The 21,825-nt window shown below is 50.7% G+C and overlaps 1 long non-coding RNA gene across 1 annotated transcript; it reads right to left on the bottom strand.

Annotated features, from left to right (window-relative positions):
* Positions 1-17,425: 17,425 nt before the first annotated feature.
* Positions 17,426-18,857, bottom strand: LOC120748156 (uncharacterized). The gene is made up of 2 exons (XR_005699312.1): positions 17,629-18,857; positions 17,426-17,516 (listed from the first exon to the last, which is right to left on the bottom strand). It is a non-coding gene; the product is annotated as an uncharacterized LOC120748156 (long non-coding RNA).
* Positions 18,858-21,825: the final 2,968 nt, after the last annotated feature.

Genomic DNA, 21,825 nt, shown 5'->3' with positions numbered 1-21,825 from the left:
AAAGGCCATAAGAAACCCAAGGGACTGAAAAGCTCCAAAACATGCATAGGGGCCAAAAACCTCTAGCATGGTTCCCTTCCTTCAAGGAAGGGCATCACAGGCAGGCAATCTCTCTTCTGTAAGACAAGAACTAGACAGAAAGACAAAGAGGGGGCTGGGACACAGGAAAAACAGGCTTTGGTTTCAAAGGGATGGTAAGCGGTGCATGGCAAGAGCTCTGGCCTTAAACTTAAAATGACAACCCCATCCAGGGACTCACTAGGGCTCCCCACGATACCCACAAGCCTCCCTACAAATGCCTGCTGCTCTCACACTTTTCACCCCGGCAAAGCAAATGATGAAAGGGGGTTACACAGCTGCTATATCTAAGAACAGAGGGACAGGAACGCTTGGCAGGGAACACTGGGAGGCATAGGCCTACACGTGCCTTCCAGATAGGCCAGGTGCACTGTACCAAAAGGCCACCGGTGACGAAAGACAACCTAGTCCTAGCGTGTCAGGCAACACAGTAGACACAGGCGTAACCAGCCCTTCCAGCACCAAACACGGGAGGGATCAAAGTAGTTCTGCAGCTAACAAGGCCAAGCTCGGGCATCGTACAAGACATACACAGAGATAGGGGTCCTCATGGCACAGGAGAAATGCTTCAAAGACTTAGGACTGCTCTAGGGACAAGTCACAACCTGCCTGTTATCCCCTGGCATCCCCAGACTTCCAGCTAGGACACGGGATGGAGGGAGGAAGATACATCTTTACAAGCAGGTTCTAAAAACAAATAGGCACTGCCTACAGCTCTAGCCACTGCCTTGAGCAAAAAGAAGGGATAGACCTGAGGAGTAGATGGATTCATCTTCCTTTGCAATACAGCTTTACCATTACTTACATAACAACAACATGGGAAAGCTGCCTAAAGGCTTACCACAGTAGCACAGGTCAAGTCAACAGTAAGAAATAACAAGTCATGCAGAAACATTGCACATCACACCAGCCAAGCGCTTGAAACTCACAAAAACAAGATCGAGGCCTCTAGCCCACCACTCCACAGCCATCGCACAAGCTCAGCCTAAATAGTAGCCAGAGCTCTTAGCAGGGGCCGAGCAAAAAAAATCTCAAGGTCTTTGGAGCAGGGTGACAAAATAGATGCTGCAAAGCCAGCCACCTCTCCTTACACCCCCACCCGAGAGCAAATAGAATACAGCCCAGCCTCAGGCCACCATCCCCCCCTACAGATGCAGGGGGAGACCAGCAGGCCCAGCTCAAAGTACCTATGTTTCTCTCTGGGCAAAGAGAAAAAAAGACACCACCTACAAGAAAGGAAAAAGTCTTAGAGGGAGACATTACATTTCAACCATTGGGGTTTTTTAGGAAACTGAACAGAATAAGTCACTGAAATAGCTGAAAGACATAGGGAAGCTTGCTACACTCTCAACACAAGCCACAACACTAAGACAAGATAGCCCAGATTCACTAACTCCTTGCTTGTCAGCTTTATGTTGATGGAGCTATGCTTGTAAGGAAAAACAACATGGGCTCAAGAGCACACAACATAGCTGCAGACTTCCTGCTCAAAGAATCCATTCCACACACAAAACTCTTAAATGCTGACATGGGTCACAAATGCATTGAACAGGTAGAAAGGTCAGGATCAGGAAGATTCATCTTCCTCAGTTTGGGGACACCTCCTCAACATAGACCCAGCACTCATTTTAGGAAACAAACTACACATGCTTCAGAGCCTTTTTGGCAAGGAGCATACAAAGGGAAGAATAGGCAGGGACGGGTACCAAGATGGATCTGGATCTGGGGTATTCAACAGGTCTGTAAATACAAGGCTTTGAAAGGACCTGGGAATGTCACAGTGCATAGGAGGGAGAGGCTGTGTACTGCCTGGCCATCATAAACGTACACTCAGCAACTTTCTAGTAAGGAAAAACTAAAGGACACTAACCCATAAGAACAGTCTTGCAAAACCAGTTAGGGATGGAGGCTTTATAGCCCAAAAACTAAACCAAAAAGCAATGAGAAAAACCCCACACCAAGAGGGAGACCGAGAGCCTGGAGGCCTTTTCAAATAAAAAGAATGCCTTTCACACAAATGCCTCTGGCACAAAGGTGCTGACACCTACTAGTTAGACTGGATCGCTTCACCCATGGGCTACAAACTTTCCCTACTATAAAAAAGACCACACAGGTAGTAATAAGAATAGGATGACAACACGTCACCCCCCGGTACAGAGTAGTAAATAATGCAGATTCAGATCGTGCCCCCGTGGCACCACACAACTATGGCATCTAAGCACGAAAGCTTTAGGGATCCCCACCAGTGACGTACACCGTGGCACACCCAAACTTCAGGGGGACAGGAGAGGATGAAAAAAAAGACTCAAATGGATGAAAGAAAGGAAGGAAGGACAAAAAGAGGAAGGAATGGCCTTCAGGGGCTGCCCCCCAACCCTATGGACAATCAAAGTCTGACACGGGTCCAGCATAGGAGCTTCACTATAGCAAAGAATGGTAGGACTCCCCTTCCTGCAAACCCCATACACAGCACTGGGAATGCAGTCCAAGCACAGGCAGGGACACAACAACATCCATAGATGCTTTTTAAGGACAGCAGAGATGGGCCTGCCTTTGGCAGGGAGGGCCCCAAAAAGCCAGAGCAAACAGCAGGGCAGAGGGACACCCCATTCTCAAGGCTTTACAGAGCCTCCAAATGAATTCACACAAGCTTGGGAGGAATGCTTAGAAGGATTCACCCCTAAAAGGAGTGCACAAATCCTGCAAGATGTGGAGAACCCTTTAAGATCAGGGAAGGAGCAGGAGGGAAAGAATTCGGCATCCATCTCCATGTCTTGGAAGAGAAGAAGGAATTAAAGCATCTGAAAACAAGTTGCCATTAGGGGAAAAAAGGGACCTCTCTTAGAAACCTCACTGGGGAAGGGGAGAACAAAAGAAGTCCTGACCAAATGTCAGGCAAACTCCCCATCCCGGCTCCAACAACTAAAAGAGAGAAAACACCTAGGCTTATTTAGATAGGCTAAAGGATGACTAGAGAAAGAGTCACGGTTTTTTAATTCCTAGGGAAAAAGGAGTGTTCCCTGAACCCACAGGAGGCACACTTGAGGGTGAAAAACAAGGAAAAGAGTAAAAAGGCAAACAATCCTCAGCCCAAGTGCTCGACCTGCCACATGTCAACAACAGGGCTGAGTAATTAATTCAGAAGGGGGCAATGGCCTAGGGGGCATAAAATCAAGAATGGGGAGGACACAGGCAGCCGGCTACTCAACTGTGAAAGCTTTTAGAGGCAGTCCAAATGGGATGGACAACACGTCTCTGAGATGCTGGCCACAGCACTTCTAGAGCAGGTACAAAAGGTGCAATGGACAGCATCCTGTATCAGGAATGGAACACCACAAAAGAAAGCAGGGGACAACTGGAAAGGGGACACTCCCACTACTAAGCTCAGAGGCCACAAGGAGAGGCATTCCTCACAGCCTGTCTAGGACGCCACAATGACACAGGGAAAATTGTTTTTAGTGACTCAAAGGAAGCAGATGGGGTGATGCAGGCATTCGGGAAACAAGGGGAACAAGGAGCTGCATGAACCTGCAGGGGAAACAAGGGACTTCAGCTCTCACCTGCTGGAGGGGCTGATCTGAGCAAAAAGGCGAGCCAGAACACGTTACAAATAAAAAGACCCCTACCAAACAGGGGACTCGGAGAAAGCCATAGGAAACCAACGGGCTAAGAAGCTCCAAAAGCTGCAGGGTGGCCCAAAAGCTCTAGCATTGCCCCCTTCCTTCAAGGAACGGCATCACGGGCAGGCAAACTCTCTCTTGCACCACAACAACTAGACAGAATGAGAAAGAGGGGGGTGGGACACAGGAAAAACACAGGCTTTGGTTTCAAAGGGATAATAAGCAGAGCATGCCAAAAGCTCTGGCCTTACTTAAAAAAGCAACCCTATCCAGGGACTCGCTGGGGCTCCCCACGACAGCCACAAGCCTCCCTCCAAATGCCTGCTGCTCTGGCTCTTTTCACCCTGCCAAAGCAAAGTATTGGAAGGAGGTTACACGGCTGCTAAAACCAAGAACACAGGGATACTTGCCAGGGAACTAGAGGGAGGCCTTGGCCTACACCTGCCTTCTGGATGTGTTGGGTGCATTGTACCAAAAGGCCGCCAGTGACAGAAGACCACCTGGTCCTAGCATGTCAGGCCACAGGGTGGACAAAGGCACGGCCAGCCCCTTCAGTACCAAACACATGAGGGATCAAAGTAGCTCTGCAACAAACAAGGCCAAGCTAGGGCATCCGAGAAGCCATACACAGAGATAGGGGTACTCGTGGCACAGGAAAAATGCTTTAAAGACTTAGCCACTGACATCTCCAGAGTGCCAGCTAGGGCACAGGATGGATGGAGAAAGATACATCTTTACAAGCAGGTTCTAAAAACAAATAGGCGCTGCCTACAGCTCTTGCCACTGCCTTGAGCAAAAAGAAGGGCTAGACCTCAGGGGAAAGATGGAATCATCTCCCTTTGCAATACAGGCTTGCCATTCCCTACCCATACAATCGCCAGGCAAATGGGGGGCCGGGGGGAGAGATAAGTGACATCTCTTTCACTTCCTCACGGGCACAGAGGGTTTCTCCTCTGCATCTCTGTTCAAGCATCTCATAAGACAAACAGCACATAGTCAACCACAAATAGCCTCAACTCAAATGCACACACAAATAGAAACCATCATGTCCCCAAATGCACATCTTGCCCAGGACTGAAAGGAATCATGAAAACAGGCAGTGTGTTTGGAGCTCAAAAAAAGAAGGAAACAACCCACTCTTTAACAAATCCTCTGCCTTTATTAATACTCTCCTGACTCCATGGTGTTTCTTCGGGAGGGTCACTTTGTCCTTTTCTCTCTCAGAGAAAGACTAAAGTGGAAAACTTTCATACCACCAACACCATGGGAAAGCTGCCTAAAGTCTTCCCAGAGCAGCTCACAGGATTAGAGGTTCAAGGCAGCACAAAGAAAAGTCAGGCAGAAATAGCGCACGTCACACCAACCAAGCGGTCAAAACTCACAAAAGCAAGATCATCAAGGCCTCTTTGGCCCACACCTCCATGGCCATCACACAAGTTCAGCCTAAATAGTACCCTGAGCTGTTAGCAGGGGCCGAGCAAAAAAATCTCAAGCTCTTTGGAGCAGGGTGAGAAAATAGGTGCTGCAAAGCAGCCACCTCTCCTTACCATGCCCCCCACCCGAGAGCAGATAGAATCCAGCCCGGCCGCAGGGCAGCATCCCCCCTAGAAGGGGAGGCAGAGACCAGCAGGCCCAGCTCAAACTACCTATGCGTCTCTGCGGCCAAAGGAAAAAAAAAAGGCCACCTACAAGAAAGGAAAAACTGTTATAGGCAGAGCTTAAATTGCAACAAATGGGGATTTTTAGAAAAGTGAACAGAATAAGTGCTTGAAATAGCTGAAAGTAGATAGGGAAGCTTTGTGCACGCTCAACACAAGCCACGTACGAGATAGCTCAGATTCACTAACTCCTTGCTTGTCAGCTTTATGTTGATGGAGCTAGGCCTGTCACGAAAACCAAAATGGGATCAAGAGCACAGAACATAGATGCAGACTTCCTGCTCAAAGGACCCCCTCAATACACAAAACTCTTAAGTGCTGACATGGGTCACAAATGCATTGAAAAGGCAGAAAGGTCAGGACAAGGAAGATTCATCTTCCTCATTTTGGGGGACACCTTCCCCAAAGAGACCCACTACTCATTTTAGGAAACAAAGTACACATGCTTCGGAACCTTTTTTTCAAAGGAAAATACAAAATGAATAATGGAAGGGACGGGGAGGAAGATGCATTTGCATCTGGGGTGTTCAACAGGTCTGTAAGTACAAGGCTTTGATATAACCTGTGAATGTCAATGTGCATAGGATGGGAATAGTCTGTGTACTGCCTGCCTGGCCATCATAAACGTACACTTGCTAACTTTTCTATAAGGAAAAACTAAAGGAGAGTAACCCCTAACAACTGTCTTGCAAAGCCAGTTAGGGATGGAGGCTTCATAGCCCAAAAACAAAACCAAAAAGCAGTGACAAAAACCCCACACCAGGAGGGAGACAGAGAGTGTGGAGGCCTTTTCAAAACAAAAGAGTGGATTGCACAGAAATGCCTCCGGTGCAAAAGTACAGGCACCTACTGGTGAAAAGTGGATCACTGCACCCATGGGCTACAAACTTTCCCTACAACAAAAGGAACAGCACAAGTAGTAATAAGGATAGGATGACAACACATCACCCCCCAGTACAGGTTCGTAAAAAAGAGGGGTTCACACTGTGGCCCCCATGGCATCACAGAACGACAGCATCTTAGCATAAAAGCTTTAGGGATCCCCTGGCAGTGACGTGCACCCTGGCACACTTAAAGTTCAGGGGGACAGCAGAGGATGAATAAAAACACTCAAATGTATGAAAAAAAGGAAGGACAAAAAGAGCAAGGAATGGGCTTCAGGGTATACCCCCTAGCCCTATGAACAATCAGATTCTAACAGAAGAGGTCTGACATACGGGCTTTACCATAGCAAATGATAGAGGGACTCCCCTTCTCACAAACCCCATACGCCACTGGCAATGGAGGCCAAGCACAGGCAGGGACACATCATCCATACGCAATTGTAAAAAAAAAGAGTAGCTCTTAAGAGGCTCTCTAACTCAAACCTCACCATTACATACGTACAAAAACGTGCACCTCAGGAAGCCTGGACAGTAGCTTTGAATTAAATCTCGACATGTTTCACATACACCTACACTCAAAAGGCCCTCCAAGGTCTTGCAAACAACTCACACCACAGTGGGAACTCCAGATAAAGGGCTCAACACAGACCACACTCAGAGGGCCATGACCACCCCCCTAGTCAGCTGTCAGCTTCACACGCTGCAAGACACACACACACTTCCTCCAAACAAATGACCACTCAAGATACACACACCCATCAAGGAACTTTCAAAAAGCAACCAAACACACCTCAAGGACACGGAAAAAAAAATACAAAGGGAGGACCACTTTGCTGCTGGGAGGTGAAATACAGATTCATAACAAGTTAAAACCATTTTCAGGAGTTGGACTAGAAGGAAAAGGCACATGGATTGGGTAAAAAGAATGGTCAAGTCGTTGGCACACTTTTGGAATGGGGGGGTTCACTGTATACAAGTGGAGGGAACACAAGGGAGTTGACAAGGACCATGACCTAAAGCAAGAAAGGAGTTGCAGCACTTGTTTGGGCTGGGTGGGTGGGGTACTAGACACTAGACACCTTGGACTGAATATTGTTTTAAGACCAGACAGTGGTCATGTCGTGGTAGGGACAGCAGGGGGCAGCAAAGCTTTAAAAAAGGAAAGGACAAATGCGGGAATGGCCCATGCTTACCCCTTCTGGACACAGAAAACGAATTTCAACTCCATGCACGTGTTAATCAGAGTCCTTGCCAAGGAATTTTAGTACAACAGCAGGAGGGGAACAAAAAAGGCCTGCTGCTTGTTTTTACAAAGCCTTAGACCCCCATGGGCAGGGGTTGGACCCATGCTCTGCAAAACTCCAGCTGCACCTCTGAAGGAGGCTGAGGCTCAAAAGCCGACAACACAGGGTGAGCTGACAAACTTTCATGACACCTGAATACGTTCTGAATAGAAAGAGCCTCTCAATGCCTGACCAGCGCTCCGTTCTTACAAAAGGAACGTGGAACAGGAGCATTTAGAATTAAAAATTTGAAATGGGGAGAGAGTTCAACCTGTTCAAAGTGCCCTGACGAGGAAGGGGGGCAGGCAGGGAGAAACCCAGGCCTGCATTCAGCAACTGCATCTCCACACCTGGGCTGGAAAAGAGGCAACACATACACCAGGGCCTGAGGGAGAAAAGCTGGGCATGGATGGCGCTTCAAAGGTGCTAGAAGGGAAACGATGGACAGCATCCTGTATCAGGAATGGAACGCAACAAAAGGAAGGCAGGGAGAAGGGGGAAGGGGACCATCTACCTTGTCAGCTCAGAGGGCACAAGGAGAGGCATTCCTCACAGCCTGTCTAGGACACCACAATCAGACAGGGAAAATTGTTTTTACTGACTCAAAGGAGGCAGATGGGGTGATCCAGGCATTCCGTAACTCTGGATCTCTCACCTACTGGACGTGCTGATGGATCTTAGCAAAAAGGCGAGCCATGACATATGGGAAATAAAAAGACACATACCCATCAGGAGACTCAGAAGAGGAAGCCGTAGGAAACCGACGGGCTGACAAGCTCCAAAAGACGCACGGTGGCCCAGAAGCTCTAACATTCATTCCCCCCTTCCTTCAAGGAATGGCATCACGGGCAGACAAACTCTCTTTTGCACCACAACAACTTGACACAATGAAAAAAAAAGTGGGGTTAGACACAGGAAAAACAACAGTCTTTGCTTTAAAAAGGATGGTAAGCAGTAGATGCAGAAAGCTCTGGCCTTACACTTCCTAAAACAACCCCATCCAGGGACTCACTGGAGCTCCCCACAACACCCACAAGCCTCCCTCCAAATGCCTGCTGCTCTGCCTCTTTTCACCCTGCCAAAGCAAACGATGGAAGGGGGTTACACAGCTGCTAAAACCAAGAACACAGGGACAGGAACACTTGCCAGGAAACTAGAGGGAGGCCTTGGCCTACATGTGCCTTCTGGACGTGCTGGGTGCATTGTACCAAAAGGCTACCAGTGACAAAGTTAAAACACCTTCTGGTCCTAGCATGTCGGGCAACAGGGTGGCTGGAGGCAAGGCCAGACCTTTCAGCACCAAACAGATGAGGGATCAAAGTAGTTCTGCAACAAACAAGGCCTAGCTAGGGCATCATACAAGCCATACACAGAGATACGGGTACTCGTGGAAAGAGAAAAATGCTTCAAGGTCTTAGGACAGCTCTAGGGAAAAGACACAACCTGCCTAGCCCCTGACATCCCCAGAGTTCCAGCCAGGGGCACAGGAGGAATGGAGAAATCAAGAAACACCTTTGCAAGGGGGTTCTAGAAAGTAAGGGGCCATGCGTACGGCTCTTGCCCCTGGCTTCAGCAAGGATAAGGGCTACACCCAGGGGACAGATGGAATCATCTCCCTTGCAACAGAGGCTTGAAATTCCTTACCCTTACAATGGCCAGCCTAGGGGGGGGAGAGACATGGGATGTCTCTTTCAAACCACAGCTAACCACCATACTGTCTCTTCTCAAATCTCTTCCACAGCAACCTCAGCTGCCACACGTGCTACCTTGGCACCTTGCTCTGACCGCAACGTGGGGTCCTACTCAAGGAGCTGCAAAGAACCACCGCTCCTGTTCAAGTGCCCTGCACCTGTCCGAGTGTGGCGGACCGCGGAAATAGGCGTCGCCACGTCTGCACCCAGCACCCTCGGCGCCAGGCCTCAGAAGCCCCGCAGATTGGGACGCCTCTGCTGAAAGGACAAGGGTGGTAAGCTGTGACTGCCGCTCCGCAGGAGTGGGCGGCATGACAAAACCTTCAAAAACGTAGCCTTGAAAATCACAACACACCAACACCAATACTCCATTTAAAACCACCTCATCAACAGACAAACAAACACAAAAGAAAGAAAAAAATAAACTTTATCCCTTTTCACGCACCCCTTACAAACAAAGATAGGCAACACAAGGATTAAAAACCACCTCCAAACCACTCCACATAAAATACATAGAAAACATGAAAAAACCTGCAACAAACAGAACGGGCAAACCTCCAGCAGCCACCCAGGCTGGCCCCAATTCAAACATAAACACCTCCCAAAGGATGCACAAGGGTGAAAGACATACGGCCGTCCAACAAACCAAACAAAGAAAACCCTAGCGTATCATAGACAACAATCCAAGGACAAAGAGGGCAAAACCCGAACAAATGAAACGCATCCTACCTCAAACACCACATGCTCACCAGAATAAAAAAAATAAAACAATAAAAACTCTCATGCACCTCAAGCGACAGCCCATTGCACCTTGCTAAACCTTAGAAAACACTCTTTAAAACACAACACATCACCAAAAAATAAAAATTATATGTATATAATAATTTTTAAAAAATCACCAGCAAAACTCAATTCAGTAACAACCTGATCAACATGCAAACTAAGAAACATAACAATGAAGTAAATGAATAAATAAACCTTATCCCTTCTCACACACCACTTACAGTCAAAATAAAGAGACACAGCGACAACAAATGAACGACATCACACCACCTCAAACAAAAGAAAACAACACAATGTACCAAACTGAATAAAAGGGACCGCTCCATGAATAAAAACCTCTCACACCTCAAGTGACAGCCCTTTACGCTGTCATAAACCTTAGAAAACAGCCTTGACCAACACATGACACCACCAAAAAAAATTCAACACCAAAAACTCAAAACCAACCTGACCGACATGGAACTTAAGAAAGGCAACGGGACATACACAAAGAAACCCTATTCCTTCTCACATGCCGCTGGCAAACAAAGCAACACCATTATTAAAAAACACAAAAAAGAGAAATCTTCCACTTTAAAAAACATCAAACTCCAGCAGCCAACTGGGCTAGCCTCCCCCACGGAACCCTAAAAAAGAGCTCCTAAAGCATCCACAACAATAAAATACAGACTGCAATCCAACAAAACAAAGAAATAAACCCATCTCCTATCACAAACAAGAATACTCTTCTAAAGATTAGAAACCACAGCCAAATGAATGACAGGACACAACCTCAAACCCAAGAAAACAAACACAACAGACTCATCACAATAAAAGGGATCACCGAATAAAGAACAACCTCTCCTAGACATCAACACATAGACCGTGCCACAGCAGTAAACCTTAGAAAATACGGCCCTTAAAAACAGAATACACCGCCAAACAAAAATTCAACACCAAAAAAACACAAAACCGACCTCATTCACATGGAACACAAGAAACATGACACGAAATAAATAAATAAATCCCATCTCACACAACATCTGAAACCACCTTAAAACCACTCGAGGGAAAAATTTAAACCTTTAGAAAAAAGCCATCTAACACAACACACAAGCCTCCACCAGCCAGCAACGCTGGCCCCACTAGAAACAAACAGCTAGCCAACAAATTCTCCACAAGGATAAAATTGACACTGCAATCCAACAAGCCAAAGAAAGCAACCCCTATCACACGATAAACATCACGCTACCTCAAACCCACTAACACAAATGCTACACGCACCACAAGAAAAACGATCCATAAACACCTCTCCTACACCTCAAGCAATAGCCCCCTGCAGCACAGTAAACCTTAGAAAACACATCCTCTAAAAACACAACACCCCACCAAAAAACCAGAAAGTTAACACCACCAAAACTCAACTCAAAACCAACAAGATCAACAGGAAACATAAGAAATGCAACATGAAATAAACAAATAAATGAATAAGCCATATCCCTTATCATACATCATCCACACAACATCATTTCAAAACCACCCTAACACCACTCAACAAAACAAAAACAAAAAAACAATTACCAACACCCACAACACACTGCATCTAACAAAACACCCTAGCTTCCACCAGACAGCCACGCTGGGGCCCTACCCCATCTCAATGCTCACATCCAAGAAACAAAAACAAAATCACAACAACACGTGCCAGACGCCTATTCAAAATAAACTGAAATCCACTCCACCTCCAATACAAACACACCCACCCATAAAGTGATCCTCACTTTAGAAAAAAAAAAAAAAAATTGGACACAAGAAACACCATCAGAACACAACATACACCACCAAACAAGATCCTAGGGAATAGAAACCCTTCCCATGCTGGACAAGCTGGCCTTTCCTGCCATTTCAGCCCTCCAAGGAAAGGAAGCGGCAAGAACAGGCATGAGCCCCACGTGAAACCCATCCCGTGGCAAAGGTACGTACGCTCCCCTTCTATTTACTCCCTGAGAACAACAAAAAAATAAACCAAAGCTCTCAAACGATGAAAAAAGACAGCTTGACATCTTTTTATACAGACAATAACACAAGAGATCTTCCTTCTCTCCAGTGAAGCCACTTGGATCCTCAAAACCTCATTTTTTCTTTCCAGGGCCATTGGGGAGGGAGGAATGACACAAAAATGGAAAGGAAAACACTGCCAAAAACCCACCCTTGCTGCTGCTGCTACCTGGCACAAAGGTTTGCGGCTTAGCACCTCCTTGAAGCCGTGCTAGGCGTGCAAGTACATCCAGGGCCCCCCCCCAGAACACTGGATATCGTCTCACAGCTGTTCTGTGACACGTGCCGTGGACACCCAAAAAGCCCCTCTCCTCCAGCAGCCCCACGCCAAAGGGAGCGGCCCTGGCACCGGCCACCCCCTCATCACCCACACGCTTCTCACCTGCCTCTGCTCTGGACCACGGCTCTGACACCTCATCGTGCTGAGGCCTCACACCAGGCAGCTGGGAGGGCAGGGGCACGGCGGACCTGCTGCTCATGCCAGGGACAGCTCCTTGCCTACACCTGACACACTGGGCCACCAGCCTTCCCTTGCTAGCCACAAGAACCCCGCTTCCCCTGCATGTGCCCGAGGCTTAAATGGGGAGGCCACCTCCAAAAGGAGTGGGGTGGCGTGAGGGAGCTTTTGCCTTCACACATTCTTCTACACATCACAGTGATGCTGGGCCCTGCTGCTTTTGGAGGGGGGAGACACCAGGCACTCTCGTGCAAAGTACACAGCCTTTCCTACCTTCATTCTTCCCCCTTTCATCTCTTCTGCTGTACGTCTGCTTGGGACAGGACTGGAGCACTTGTGCTCCACAGACACAAGCTGTTCCTGGCCTGGCACCTCTGGCCAGGGGGGGATAGGGAGGCACCAGGGGGGGGTTTGGCATCATTTCAACTCCCGTGGAGGGAGGCCAATGAAAAACTCTTGCAGGGAAAGCTGCCTCACCTCTCAAACCTGCTTACGTGATGCGAGTGTGGGATAGGGCCGGGGACCTGGGCTGCGTAGGACACGGAAAAGGACGGGTCCCCTTCAGCTTGCAAAAACACGGGGCGGGAAGAACCGACGGGTGTCCTTTGTGCTCTTGGCAGATGGAGGAACACATTTCAAGAGGAAAATCTACAGGGAACTGGCCAGCAACTTGCTGAGACTTACTTATTGCACAAACACACCGTTTTTCACCAAGGTCTATTACTTAGGCAACATCAAGCTCTCCTTTTCAAAGCATGCACAACTCCTAACACCGGGCCACACACATGCTGCAGAAAGGGAAGGGAAGCAGGCTTACAGGGCTGGGAAAAACGGGCAGATGCCTCACTACCACATCCAACTGGAACGCCCAAATACCCCCTACTAAGGGGGGCAGGGGAAGCAGACTTTATTGGCCCACCAAAAAGGGCCGCTCTTCATCTCTAAGACCTCGTGCGCCAGGAAACACATTTCTGACAGATGAAATTTAAAACACAAACCATCGGCTGCTGAGACAAGTTCGGCATCTTGGCAGGGGATTGCTTAAAACGCACCGTCCTGGAGGCTTAGACTGGCACCACCGAGTCAGACTTCAGCAACAGCAACGGCTTCTGGCTAGCGGTCACGGCTCACTGGGCACACGTCACCTCCAACGCCGACATCCAGCTTCACCTCCTGAAAGGAAACACAAACAACAAGGCTGTCATAGACAAATCATGCACACCACCCTGACAAATACATACACCCTTCCGTCTCTAATAGTTCTCCGAGTTCCTCCTCCCTCACCAGTGCAGCCTTAGCCTTAAACATCAAACACCACAAACCACAAAAAAAAAAAAACCACCAAACAAACTCCGAGCAAATGGAACTCTCTCTTAGCAACAGGAGGCTTCCAGAGCTTAACCCTTCTCTAAAAAAGTAAAAAAAGACAGAGGAAACAAAAACCAACAGCATCCAGTCAGGACCAAAAGTAAAAAAACAGATTAAAACGGAGCATTAAAAAATGAGTGGTTCTATGCTTACTTAAGCCATGAAAATAAACTCTACGTTTACATCATGCCTTTCAATCATAACAAAGAGAGGCATTTTAAAAAAGAATGGTTTTCATGGGTGTGGAAATTGAAGCAAAAAGGTTGATGAGAAACCAAGTCATAGCCTATAAAATGCTAAAACAGAGAGAAAGAGGAGAAGCCCCCTGCGACGGTAAAAAACGAAAAAGACATCTCTGGACCTTAAAGTAAAAAATACTTTCCTTTAAAGTGATGCACCTTTAAAAACTAACATCTCGGGATGCTACAGTCTAAAACCCATCACCCATAAGCAGCTTAAAAAACTCCTCCTAACAAAGTCACAAAAGCAAGCTTATCCAAGCGCTTCTTTTGAAAACACTTGAAAACCCACAAAAAAACTCTGCTAAGTGAGCCTTAAAATCCACAACGCTAAAAAATACTCTTCCCCTAATAAATGACAAAAAGACTAGGCTCAAACAATAAAAGGGACTAAAAAGGACAAGTTTGGGCTCTTGATGCTCTTTTGGAAAAAAGTCTTCTTCACATCCCCCATCAAACAAGGTTCAAATCCTTCCTGCTTCTCAAGTAAACCTTCCAAAAAATAAAACTCAATTCAAAAAACAAAGGCAGGCAAAGACACAAATTGCCAACGCTCAACCCGGCGCCGCCAACAGCAACGCCCTCATTTGCAACACAAAACAGACAAAAGACTGCCTTCCAACCGACCGGGGCTGGGCGCCCACCGGGGACCGCTCCGGCGACGCCCTGACCACGAGCACCCGATAAGCACTCCAGGACAAAGGGACACGACACAGCCTTTTATTTTATCTCTGACCACAAACTCTTTCCTCAAGTCCACAGAAATCAAAACTGGCTGCGTCAAAAGCCTCAGGGAGCGAAAAACGAGCCTGACAAGGCACAAAAAAACCCCCACTGCTCCATCCCTCACACCAAGCACAATAAAATCAAGCCTCGGCAAGAAAATACCACTAAAGCCAAGCGCACGGCTTGCTTTCCTGCAGCCCGCCCTGGGAAAAACCTGCCTACCCCTACATCTGAAAGACAACAGGGTGCAACAGCCAACACACAAGGGAATAGGGTCTAAAGAAATCTCAGAGCAAAAAAAAAAAATATATATATATATATACACACACGCATTAATAAATTCAACACCAAAACTCAATTCAAAACCGAAAACATCGACCTGGAACCTAAGGAACGCAGGATTAAGAAAGAAATAAACCCGATCCCTTAGCACACAACATCGACAAACAAAACAAAACCACACGTTTCTTCAAAACCACCTGAAAACCGCTCGGCACAAAAAAAAAAACTGGAAAAAATTAAAAAAAAAAAAAAAAAGGCAGCGAACAAGCACCCCAGCCTTCACCACACAACCAGGCGTCTCCCCGTGAAATCCTAAAGCTCCCAAAACATTCCACAACCAGAAAATACACACTGCAATCCAACAAAACGAACAAAGAAACCCCTAGCCTACGAGAAACAAGGATACAATTCCAAAGATCACGAAATCCGAACACATCAACGACATCGCGCCACCTCAAACCCACCAAAAACAAACGCCACGAAGTCACCACCATCAAAGCCGCTGATGAATAAAGAAAAACCTCTCCACATACCTCAAGCGACACGCACTTACACGGCGGCAAATCGGACAAAACAACCTTGCCGAAACGGCGCCTCTTTCGAAAAATTCCGAACCCCGCTCCTACACCAGACAGGAGGGACGGGGGAGCCGAGCACTTTCCACCCTCGGTCACGACTCGCTCCGCACTGCCCTTTCAGTCCCGGGGACACCACGCCACCGAACAAACGGGCGCTGCCCGGCCGGCCCCGGCTCCCCTGCCCCCCGCAAAGGGACCGCGACTCCCGGGGGCAGAGCCGCCCACCCCCCCACACACACACACACACACAGCGCCGGGGAACCGACGAGCCATGAGCACCATGCGTACATACTGAGCATTCAGCGCCGGATTGCCGCTCTTCCTACGCACCGCGGCAAAGAGAAAACCACCCCCCACCACCCTTCCCAGCGCCGGGGAACCCGCCCGAAAAGAGCCATGGGCACCACGTACCGAAGGCGCCGGCCCTACCCCGCTTCCTTCTCGCCAACACGAGCCGCCCCACCGCCGCGCCGCCAGTCCCCAAAGGCATCCTCACTGCCGGCGCCAGACCACCCCCCCCCTCCACCTTCCCCGCCCATGCGCCATGCGGCCGGGGCAACCCGTAGCTCCTGCCGCACATTCACCGCCGCGGCGCCGCGCTTTAGCGCTAGAACAGCAACTGGAAAACCACCCCCCCTCCCCTTCCCAGCGCGCGAAAAGCCGCCCGACGCCATGCGGTATGGCCAACCCGTACCTTCACCTCTACCACGGCACCGCCAACACGAGCCGCCGCACCGCCGCGCCGCCAGTCCCCAAAGGCATCCTCACTGCCGGCGCCAGACCACCCCCCCCCCCCCCCAACCTTCCCCGCCCGTGCGCCATGCGGCCGGGGCAACCCGTAGCTCCTGCCGCACATTCACCGCCGCGGCGCCGCGCTTTAGCACTAAAATGGCAACTAGAAAAACACCCCCCGCCGCCCTCTTCCCAGCGCACGGAAACCCGCCCGAAACGAGCCCTGCGCCTCCACGACCGGGGAGCCCCGCCGCTGCCCGGCCTCTGTCCCCGGAACGCACGCGGCTGCCGGGACACGCACGGACCTCCTCCGGAATAACGAAACGAAAACACGCCCTCCCCACGAACCCACGATCACTCACCCGCGATGCTGCTGCTGCTGCCTCACACACAGCTCTGGACCTTCGGCCCGCGCCCGCTGCCTGCTCCAGCCCGGCCGCGGAGCCTCTTCGGGAGCTGAGACCATCCGAGAGTCGGGCGCCTTGAAAAAGGCGCCCTATGCTCCGAAGGCTCAACAACACCCTCAGTGATCGCTCTTTTAAGAGAGTTGCAGCGGCAACTGAGCCACGAGGCTCTCCGTGCGCCTGCAGACACGGGCGCTCCATCGGCTGGGCGCTGCTGCTTCTCCACGGCGAGGTCTCTTCAGGCGGCGCACACCGCTGCGCCCTCTGGAACCCACACCCGACTGACCTCCCACACTCCCTTTTCACAGCGAACGAGGTGGCGGGCTTTGACTCTCGGACCAATGGGATGAATGAATTTCAAAACGACCAATCGGAGCAAGGATCCAAAACGGACCAATGGGGAAACGGGAAAACGACCAACCGCGGAATGCCCCGAGCTCACAGCCCGGACTCGGGGACAGGCGCGGAACGGAGGCAAAAAAGAACGGGCCCAAAAATACCCGCCCAAAAGTCCTCCAAAAGAAATGCCCCAAAAGACCCCCAAGCGCAACTACCACAACCCTGCCACTCGCCACATTCAAACCAAAAAAGCCTCCATGCCAGGCTATATTTTAAATGTTAGTCTTTATAATGTTTATATTTATCAATCCGGTGGTTGGTGATTCCAGAGGCTTCAGCAGCGTTCTCAGTGGCTTCCTAGGGAAAGGAATGAAGGCAGAGAGAGTCTCAGCCTGGTAGATCCAGGTTCCCATATCCCAGTGCAGCCACCCACACAGCAGGCACTCGCTTCTCCAGAGTGAATACTCACTTGCAGCTAGGACTGACAGGGAGGCAGGAAGCTCAGGGCAAAGCCAAAATCCAAGTGCTGCATGCACGGCTCCTCTACCTGGTTTCCAACTAATAATCCACCACATCCAGTAGAGGGGAACGTCACCCAGGAGTGCAAAGCTGTTGGCATAGCAGCCATCTGGGAATGACTCTCTGAAAGAAAGTGGAATAGGGAAACGGCAGAATCCGAAGGACTGGCAGTGGAGAAAGGTGCACAGTGACAAGTCCTGGGAGAGGTCTGAGGAGCTCTGGACCAGGAACTGGGTGACACAGACCTCCCGGAGTCCAGTAGCTGAAGCAAGGTCAGGTGCCTCATCGTGTCCAGATAGACAGCAATTACCCCACTCTCCACGGTAATTGAGCCATCCTCCTTGGGAAAAGGCCAGAAACAGGTGTCACAGACCCACACCTGCAGGAGCTGACTGCCTGCATTGCAAATTTAATATGTGGATTCCTGAGATTTCTCCTCAAACAACCTGTGATGTTGGGAACGCAGATCTGAGGAAATCTGCCTTGAGCTGACCTATTTCCTCACTACCACAGGCTGAGGAGGCACAGATGGCTCCTGCACTAGAGCATAGCCAATGCTGGGGACCGTCACCAGAGCAAGAAAGCAAAGGCGTTCTGTCCCAGCTCTCGCCACAGACTGAACCCTAAGTCACACGATTGCTGTCCTGCTGCTCGTGTGTCACATCTACCACCTCCTCCCACACCCTCCTCTTCTTCATGCATGCTTCAGGGGACTATATCCCTCCTCAAGCTGTCCAAAGGAAAAAAACAAACAGTAAATAAAACCCTCCCCAGAGCAGGAAGAGGCAGAATACTTCCCTGTTAGCTGTCTCTCCCCTATAAGGAACGCCGACACAAGAGCCCAAGTCAGACACATCCGAAGTCTCTGTTCCATCTGGCGCAGGCCTGGAGATGACTCCCAGGGCAGCGTGGTTCAACCCCAGGGTGCTCCGGTGCTCTACGCGTCCGGGTGCAGCAGGGCTGCCGCAGATCCCTGCCCAAGGACTGCACAGCTTCCTCCTGCAGCTCAGCACGGAGGCAGGTCCCGCTCATGCGGCTCGAGGAGGGGCACCCCGGCTCACCAGAATTCTTTTCCCCACTCCCCCTGCCGCCGATTCCGGTGTTTGACCGCAGGAACCGGAACGGGCCCGTGGAGCCCCCGGGCTGGGGGCGTGGGGCAGGGCTGGGGCCGGAGCCTGGCCCGGGGCCAAGGGGGCTGGGCTCGGGGCGCGGCCGGGCCAGGGGGAGGATCCCGAGGCGGGCCGGGGGCGTGAGGCAGGGCTGGGGCCGGAGCCCGGGCTGGGGGCGTGGGGCAGGGCTGGGGCCGGAGCCCGGGCTGGGGTCGTGGGGCAGGGCTGGGGCCGGAGCCCGGCCCGGGCTGGGGGCGTGGGGCAGGGCTGGGGCCCGAGCCCGGGCTGGGGGCGTGGGGCAGGGCTGGGGCCCGGGCCGGGCTGGGGTCGTGGGACAGGGCTGGGGCCCGGGCCGGGCTGGAGGCGTGGGGCAGGGCTGGGGCCGGAGCCAGGGCCTGGCCGGGGCCCGCTCTCCAATCGGCGCTGCCGATGCCTCAGGGACCCTGCCGATCCCGAGCCGGGCGGGGATTCAAAAGGGTGCCAGAAGCCGCTGCTCTTCCACAGGCTTCGCGTGGAGCTCTCCAGGTGGTCTGTGTGGATCCGCAGTTTCTCCAGGCTGTTTTAGTGGGGAAAGAATGCATTCATCTATTTTCTTTATAAGGCATGGGATGTGGGACTGTATTTATGCATCTATAACATGGTGGGTGGTAGGAGGTGAAGCTGTGCCGCAGCTGAGGGGTTGTTATTCTGAGGGTCTGTTGGAGTTTGCCTCAGAATTCCAAGGGCTGTTCCTGTGTGAGGTTGGGAGGCAAGCATTGTTTTAATTTGGCTTGGTTTGGGGGGTTTTTGGTGCTGAATTAGGGGGTGTTTGGGGGGTTCTGTGTCAGTTTTCCCTTTTGCTTGTTATTTCCCATGACTCAGGTGGGCTGTGGGGAATTTTTGCCTTGAGAAGCTATTCTATTAATGAGAGTTATGCGGAGCCTTGGTGTTTTTGCGGCGAGAGGGAGAGACTTGTACTCTCAGGGAAGGCACACAGGCTTTCCTGCCTTTGCTCTTCCCCCTTTAATCTCTTATGCTGTATGGACCTGACTGGGATATGTGTTTGGGACAGCACTTGAGGAGCTCTTTGCATCACTGCTGTCCTGTCTCTTTGTTCTGCTTTTCTTGTTAGGAGAGGGACTTAAGCATTTGGGCTTTTCTTTGCAATCCCTGGGGGCTGAGGTGCTCAACCCAGAGGAGAATTCCCAATAAGAGTTTTAGTGAGAGCTGCTACTGGGCGTCCCAGAGTGGTTTGTTTAGTGTTGATTTCATGCAGTAAACAGTTGACCACAATGTTCTCTGAGAATTTTCCCAGGAGAATAAGAAAAATCCTTACCAAAGTCTGTCCCTTGTTTTGATTACTGGAAATGTTTCTGTTCCAGCTCCCTTAGTAGCTGGCGACTCCGAGGTGCCACGTGCTGTCGTCTGGTGTTGCCAGTGGTGAGGTTTCCTTTAGGAAAGCAGCTCCTGTACGATGTGATTCAGCTGGAAAACTTCCTTGAGCCAAATGTCTGGGAGAGGTGTTGGGATGACAGTTTCAGTAGTCTTTCATGCTTCCCAGGCTTTTTCACCCAGTTCCTTCCAGGCCCTTTCAGTGTGATGCAGAGCAGAATTGCTGCCGTTGGACTGTGAATAGAGTTCAGCCAGAATGGGTCTATGAGCTTCAGCATCAGAGGTGTAAATGCTTGGGCACCTGTGAGTCTGCTGTAACTAGTGAAGTGCCAAGGCCTGAAAAGAGCCCTGAGCTCAAGGTAACCTCGAGATGAAGGTTTAAACCAGGTGTTGTGTTTGTATTCCCTCAGCAGTGAAATAGCCAGGATCATAAATGTTCTGGATTAGGTCTGTGCTCATCAGTGGAACATTGCGGCATTTAGAGGCGGACAGGGCCCTGAAATCAGTCCTGTGGCCTTGCTGGGAGGCGCAGGGCCAAAGGCAGCTCCTGAAGCCCTGGGCAGGCTTTGGGCCCAATCCACGAGGAAGCTGAGCCCGGCTGTTGCCGCACTGGACGTTGTGTCAGCCTGTTGCTGGCACCCATTTGTCCCAGCTGGGCCCTGTCCCAGCAGAGCTGTAAGTCTCTTTGCCGGCGGGTGGACGCGCCCGTGGGAAGTCCCGGTTATGGGAGAGGCTCTCCAGTGCTTGGCTGGGACAGGGGGTTCCCAGCTCACGGGCTGTGGCTCTGGAGGATGGTGAAGTCTCGGGGTCCCTGGTGCTGTGTCTCAGTCCCTGCCAACGATCCCAGGTAGCAGCGCTGAGGGGCATTGCTGAGCTTCTCCTTGTGAGAGTCTTTGCTGCTTTGAGCAGTAGCAAGTGACAGGGAATTCCTGAGGTTGGTGTCTGTGTCTTTGGTGCTGACCCTGCCCACCGGCAGAACTGCTGGGAGGGCTTGAAGGGTTTAGGGCTGAGTTCCCTTCGGTCACTTTGCTGCCAGCTTGGTGTACTCCTGGCAGTGCCACTGAGCTGCCAGGACCGAGGAGCTGCCGGCTGGGTGCTGGTTCTGTTCTGCAGCAGGCACTGGGATCCAGCAGGAGGGCTTAGAGAGAAACCTGGAGATGGGCTGGGGGATCCTGAGCCAGGATCTTCTCCCTTGCTGACACTGGATACCCGGGCAGTAGGGAGGTGCACTCTTCCATCTAGCTCAGCATTGCTTGGGCAAATGAACAAAGCTCCGGAAGCTCCTGGAATGTGTGGGATTTTTGCTCCTCCTTCAAACTGACACCACGAATCTGGGGTGGTGAGTTTTGTTTCCTATGGAAAAGGGCCACAGTTCATGTACAGGGGCCTGTGGCCAGGACTGGGCTTCTACCCACTAAAATTACAAATGGCACGGACCTCACCCACACCCAAGCTGCCGGAACATAGAACCCTGGCTGCCCTTGGAATGCCAAACGCCCCCTACAAACTGACGTCAGGAACGTGGCGGGGGGCGGGGGGGGGGAAGAGTTTAGTTTCCCACGGAAAACAGCCATGTCTTGTGCCTAGTCCCTGTGCCTGGCACTGGCCTTCTGCCAGCTGAAATTCTGAACAGATGAGGATTTCTTCCAGAACCAAGCTGCCGCAAG

This window comes from Hirundo rustica, unplaced genomic scaffold (assembly GCF_015227805.2).
Source record: "Hirundo rustica isolate bHirRus1 unplaced genomic scaffold, bHirRus1.pri.v3 scaffold_61_arrow_ctg1_1, whole genome shotgun sequence".
Classification (NCBI taxonomy): Eukaryota; Metazoa; Chordata; class Aves; order Passeriformes; family Hirundinidae; genus Hirundo; species Hirundo rustica.
The sequence above is the reverse complement of the archived record's forward strand: the minus strand, read 5'-3'. Positions and strand labels throughout refer to the sequence as shown.